The sequence below is a fragment of the Buteo buteo genome, chromosome 21, assembly GCF_964188355.1.
Source record: "Buteo buteo chromosome 21, bButBut1.hap1.1, whole genome shotgun sequence".
In the NCBI taxonomy this organism is placed as follows: Eukaryota; Metazoa; Chordata; class Aves; order Accipitriformes; family Accipitridae; genus Buteo; species Buteo buteo.
Genome location: NC_134191.1, coordinates 3,400,032 through 3,407,227, shown reverse-complemented (window position 1 = coordinate 3,407,227; position 7,196 = coordinate 3,400,032).

The window sequence follows — 7,196 nt, the reverse complement described above, 5'->3', positions numbered from 1 at the left end:
ACTTGTGGGCTTACACAACCAATGTCCCTGTCCCTGTAGCAGTTATTCACACAAGTTAATAGCTTAGCAAGAAGGCCACAAGGTACGACATGATCTTTACAAAACTAACTCATTCTAAGTTCCACTTATCCTTAGCAAAAATGATTAAATGCCAAATCGTGTTGTAACATTATCTGTTAATTTCTGCTTCTGAGGAACTTTGTTCCATTAAGTATATTTTTTTCTCTTCTGGCCTAACACTTTTACTGTCCTTGAAGTATTAATCCAGAGAAAAAGATTAAAAGATGAATTTGGCCTTTATTTGAAATTTAACTAACTTTTATTTTGGCAGCTTATTTTAAATGGCTGCATTTGCAAAAAAAAAAAAAAAAAGAAAGAAAAGAAAAGAAAAAAGTGTGTTTCCTACTTTATAGCCCATTACACTCTAATGATTTCAGGGAAATATGAAATTAAAACACTGACAAAAACATATATAGAACCTGGCAATCCCCTCTGGAGTTTTAGAGCTTATGATTGCACAGAGCTTGCCAGAGAAGTTTTTATCTCCCCCAAATCACTGAGCCATTACAAAGCATCATGTAATTATGTAATGAGGTGATATGTCATCTGTATTAAAAATGCTTACGAAAATTTGTGTAACCTGTGAGCTGCATATGAACAGAAGCCCGTTTCGAACTGGGGGACCGAGGCTGCTTTAATGATCTATGTATTTGTTTTGTCAGTATCTCTTTATTCTCTCACTTTCACTGTCCATGGTTGTCAGCATGGAGGAAAAAAATATGATCTATGTAATAAAATGTAAATTCACTCTAAGGCCAAGCCATGAAGAAAGATTTCAGAGTCCTTGAGTCTGTATTTAGACAGTTCTCTAGTCAGATAAAATAAAATGATAGAAAGAAATTGATTCTGGGTTGCTTTCTCTCCATCACATTTCATTCCCACCTGGCAAATCTGTAGGAAAGCACTCAGCCAACCCCCTGACCGTGAACTTGGGCAGGTGGCTGATCCTCGCAGCCATCCCTGTGGCCCAGACCTCGCAACCAGGAAGCCTAAAATAAATTCCCAACACCCAGTTAGCCCCAGCGCTGGACAGGAGGTGTCTAAAGAGAAAAGGGATGATAGGTACAGTCAGAGTGGCGTGTGGGGACCCCTTTATCCCCGATAAACCCGATCCCGTCCATCCTGTCATTAAGTCCCGTGTTGGGTGTGATGGCTGACGATGTTCTGCATGTGGGGCTGCGGATTCTCCTCCACGGCCACCCACCCCTCTGCTGCCTTCCCAGTCCCACCACCCCACCTTCTCCAGATGATCCGCCACGGCTGGGTTCCAATAACCCATTCCCTACCTACCATTTGAGCCAAGTCAGCTCAGCTTGGTCAAAATAGATTTTGGAGAGCTGATAGAAGTATTTTGGCCAGAACACAAAGAGGCAATGACCTCTGGCCAGGGCAACGATGAGCAGCGAGGGGCTCTGGAGACAGCAGCCTGCATGGGCTAAATCCACCATCTTCTAGCAGGTGGTTCAGCAAAACTAGCAGAGTTTGTAGGCAGAAAAGAAGCAAGACAGACGTATTTATAAACGTTGTTTTGTTTCCTTGGAGGCAACCTTTGGACTGCATTGATTTTCCTCTTATTTAATACTCAGGCAGCTTCCTACTTTTCTACACAGCAGTATCCCCTAGTTATTCCACTGCCCCTTCCCCACAGAGGCACATAACCAGGGATGCGGTAAACAGCACACAAACCTGCACTTCAGTCTTAACAGCAAGCTCGCTAATTCTGCAAATTTTGCCGTCCTTCCAGTTTTTTCTTGCTCAATAGGAAAATGGAAAGATTACTGTATTTATAATATGCTATTTTCTGTCATCCAGTATCAGAGAAAAATGTCATGTAAAGAAAACTCTGCTGGGCAATATTGCTATGAAATAAGGGCGGGGGAGGGGGAAAAGACAATTCAAAGCAAGTGTCCTCCTTTTATCTGATCCCCGCTGTTCTTTTTTGCAGCCATGCAGCCAGTAATGTTACCTCTGATGCTTTTAAAGAAGCTGGGAAAAGTAACATTGGCTCTTCAGGAAATCCAGTTTTTCTTTTGAATCAACTTTCTTCCCTTCTCAAAATAAGCTGGTGCACCAATGAATAGCGCAGAAGCTCCCAGTCAGGTCAAAGGAAGGTGATCCCACAGTGAGGTGTATTGGCCCTTCAATTCTGTCATCAGAACTTGTTTCCTAAACCCCAGGGATTTTTTCTCTTATAGGATGCCCTCATGCAGATCTATCTATAGAAAATGGTGTCCTTTCTTTGCTCCAAAATAGCTGTCTTTGGGTTCATATTAAGCACAGAGTATTCTTAGCTGTACTAGCCTAACAACGTCTGCTGGACCCCTGTAGCCACAACTCAGAACTGGGGAAGTTTTTCATGTTTGGCATCAAGAGAAGAGTGGTCTGCGGCTTCTTTAAGGCCTCCATTTGACCCAGGTGTCAAATCAACCACTTTCAATATTGAATGATGAATAATGAATGCTTAAAGGAATACTCACAGCGGATAGTTACAAATGATACCCAAGCTGAAGCTGGCTTGTATGAAATATTCATTGAAGAACAGCGAGTAGCAAGTGGATTAATAAATCAAGCCAAAAAAAAATTAAAAAAGAAAATTCCATTTTGCTTTTGGACAGTTTTCAAGCAATTAAGAGGGAAAAAAATTTATAAAGCAAACTAGTTGTTGCAGATTCTTCAGCCATACTAGGAAGGTCCTGTAGTCATGTTTTTGTACTGTTTCTCAAGACACTTTACGACACCTGTATGCTCCTAGTACTGCAGCTCATCACAGCTACTCCCAACAAGCAAGGAGTAAGATCTTCTCATTTTTATTGAGCAATGATTCCTCACAGCTAGTAGAAAACAGCTCTTGGCTGTGTACAGTATAGACTTACACTCTTTTGCCAGCAGAAAGTTATTTAGCACAATAATTTTAATTAATAGGAGAACATTACCAGGTTTGATAACTCAGATTCACCTTTCTACCCATGTGATCAGGACTTAGTAACACCAAACCACGGTCTTTCTCTTGAGACTTTCAGAGGATTTTTTTGTCTCTTGGCACCTTGACAAATTACTCAGACAAAGTGTGTGGCTCACTTTGCACCTGGCGGTTTCCTGCACAGCACATGTGGGAGGTACTAGCACGTGAGCATCACATCATAGGGAAAAAGAAGGTAATTCTGGCTTTATGAAGGAGCTAATCCACACCTCCGCAGTCATCTGTTACACATTTTATTTGATTTTTAGGTATTTTTGCCAACCCACCTAGATCCAGGACCTCTAACTTTTGGAAGCATATTGAATATCCTGATGGGAAACAGAGGACCTCTATTTCACATCCCAAAAGAGTCTCCCATGGGGAATAAAGATCTTGTCTGCTTTTCTTTCAGCTGTATCAGCTGATCTAATAAAAAATACTGTCTTTGCTGAACTTGATCTACTTATGTCCTTAGAGCATTACAACTACTGGTAGCACAGCGATTGCACCACTGCAACATGACACTAATGACTAAATAGTCAGCTTACCAACGCTGCAGCTGGAGGCGAGCGGAGACCATGCAGGGCTTCACGTGTGTCTACATTACCATTTCAGTCGGGGTCAGGAATGCGTGTCCAAGGCAGATCCTCTGGTCATTCCTGCTCATCACCCAGCTCACGCCGGACATCGCTGTACACGCAAGAAGGATCCCGCTGGGCAGTGCCGACGCACACCAGGAGCACGGCTCGTGTGAGCACAAAGGTTCTCACCTCCAGATGTTTTGCTCTACAGCTGCAGCCTTGTGGGCCACACGTAGGACCCAACCTACCACACGTAGCAGGGAGAGGGTCTGGGACGTCCAGGATAAACCACTCTAACAGCACTGCCAGGTGATTAGTACATGCAGGGCACGGTCAAGGGCCGTAGCTACGTTTATTAAATGACCTCGTACCTCATCGTAGTGAGCCCGTGATGCCCGAGTGAGGGTTGCAGCTGTTACCTTAGTAAGTATTTCACTCTTTCATTTTCCTTGTCTCTGAACAGCTCTCGAGCCCGAGGTGGCTACCCCAACCCCCAGGAACAGATTGAGACCTCGTGAAGGCACCCACATTGTCACACCATCAGCACTGAGGGAACGATGGGGTTTTCATTGAGCGCGCTGGCGTTTATGAGGTGCAGAAAAGTGGAGGGAAAGAAAAAGCACTCGCTGAGAAGGACGATTAGTTTCCTACCCTTGAAGAAAATTGTTTTACTCAAGACCTTACATTTCAGTAGAGCTCTTTTTCTTCTGATTTTAAAGCTATAGATTAATCTCTCTGATTTAGGCAGAAAATAAGCCATTAGTCTAGCTAGCTCTAACAAATGTCTCTAATGGAAGAATTTTCAAATATACTCTCATTTCCCACGTATTTCCACTTATCAAGGCTATACAAGTTAGTTTGTGTATGGCATTGCGGAAGCACATTTAGACAAAAACATAAGGACAGATTTTATTTTGAGCATAAAGGATTTAGCTATGGTTCGGTTGTCAAAATTGTTCGACTGAAACTAATTTAAAAAAGGAAACTGTATTTTTGATTAATCAGAAATTTCCACAAAGAACATCTGCTTTCTGTAGAAAATGTTGACATGTCAAAGAAACAAATTTCATGAGCATGTTCCAGCCAAACATAAACATATTTTAAGCTCATGAATTTCAGAATCTTTCCTTTCCACATCTTTTAGTTGAAATGAAGTTCTCAAACAATTCTGCCTCTCTTTAAATTCATTAAAATGAATTAGCAATTTTCTGAGCAGGGCTGTGTCTCCTGAGAGGAAGCCTGTGGAGAGCATCACTCCCCGACGCAGAGGAGCGCAGGATGATGATGGTGAGCTACCAGCGGGCTCCCAGAGGGCTCCTGGGTGGCCGCAGCTCTCGCCGTGTTACCTGTGCGGTGGGGAGGGAAGGAGAAAGGAGAAGCGAGACTGTTCCAGGCTGCTTGGAGAACCACAGCTTACCTGCGTGTGTCTCGGCTGAGATTTTTCCAGGCACACAAAAGATGTGAAGCTGTTAGCGTGAGCTGGAGACTATGTATAATGGGATTCATTGTTCCCTGCATCTGAGGAATTCCAACTGAACAAGTGAAATGTAAATCTTTCTTACCCTGGAAAAAAATCAGGTGTTCTTCTGCTTTTGTATATGAGAGTCTGTTCACAGTTAAAAAAAAAAAAAAAAGAGTATTAATAAAGATTTTTTTTTTACTTTATCTGATACAAACTGTACATAATAGACGGTAGGAGTAATAGCGCATTCCTTTGTAAGTCACATGTTAGAGGCATACCATCTGAGTACTCCTTCTGCTTCTATTATAATTTATTTTGTTCATAGCTTTCGGTGAACCATGTGGGCTGAGACATTATGGCTTTTCAATAGCTCACTAAATATATTTAGAATGCTTAATTGAAGCTTAACCTTTATTTTGTTCAATAAATGTATTCTCCATCTAACAGCTCCAAACAAGGAAATAACTTTGTTGAGGTTTTACATTTTGCCAGCATTGTTTCTCTCTAAAGATAGAGAAGATGAAGCCTCTGCAATAAATTGATGGAACAGGGAATCAACAGAGTAAAAAATAATTTTGATGATTTCTTCTTTGCACTGCAATTATATCCAGTACACTTGACAATGAAATAAACAAATAGTACAAATGAAGCCATTAATTTCCTTCCTATCTACACAATTTTAATTAGAATCATTTAATTAGTCTTGGCTACAATTTCTCAAGAAGATTGCACAACACACATTTAAGCTACTCTCCTGCAAGAAGATATATTTATCATTGTTTATTAAGTACAACAAATAGCTACAACAGTACTAGGTAGGCCATGATAAATGCTGTTGTCAAAAATAATTCTTTATCACTAAATTTATTTGAAAGCAAAGTTCTCTCCAGGTTCATTAGTTATTAAGCTTTTGCTATTTTAATTGTTATAATAAATATAATGACATATTTAATATATTCACTAACTTTTTATGACATGTCATTTTTTGTAGCTGGCAATAAATGTCCCTGAGCTTTCAAATAATTTTCCCTGTTTGGTTTCCCAGAGCTTTTGGTCTAGAAAAACAACCTTTTCAAGGTGCAACATGAAATCACAGCAAATTGCTCTGAAAGGGACTTTGGGTTCATCTTCAGAGGTCACCTAATTTATCCGCTTTTCCCTGCCTCACCACTGCTGATAGCTTTTGTTGTAGAATTGGTTCCAAGAGCCTCTAGTTATCAAGGTTTCAAAAGCTCCACATGCTCCTCCCATGGTTAACTGGTCTTACACTGAGAAAAATTTTCCTGTGTCTTACCCAAATCTTCCTTTCAGTTTCGGCTAATTATTCCATGTGCTGTTGGTGGTAGACATGGAGAAGACATCAATCCTTCCCCTGACACGAAGCCTGTTTCTGTGTCTCTCTCTAGCCTCCTCCAGCCTCCGCAGACTGCTTTGTTTTTCAGCTCTTCATCTCAAGGTGAGATATGTCAGATTTTGCAACTTCTTCAAAATGAAATAATTCTCAAATGGAAAGATCATTAAGGTGGGAGATCATTACACAAGTAGAAATAGTAAGGCATGAAATTATTTCAACAGATCTAACTGAACCATTGTCACAACCTGAGAAAATGTTAAAGGAATCAATTTTTTCTGTTGCCAGTTACAAGTAGAACTGGAAAAACAGTCACAACAGATAATTTGTCAGCTGAAATCTTGTCTTTCATTCTTCGAATAAACTGCCCCAACACCTGACAGTTTTCTCGACTGTATTTTCTACTTAACATTATCTACTGAAAACTTCTAGTTAATAATTCCTGGCTTCTAACTCATTTATAGGCACTTTTCCTGCGTCTTCATTATTCAGGTTTCCAACAGGGTAATTGTATATCTAAGTCAAAGCAAGCCAGATCCTACAAATAAGTTTGCTGAGGATACAAGCACCACTGTTGCCCATGAAAAGCCATTGAAGAAAGAGTTGAAGATGAGAACATGATTGTCATTTCACATGATTTTATGAAACAGGTCATGTCAAACAAACAAACCTGACTTTGTTTCACTGATGACATTACAAGCATGGTTGCTGTGCAGCTCTTACATACTCTGACTTTTGTATAGTATTTGACTCAGCCCTGGGAATATTTTGATTAAAAATGAG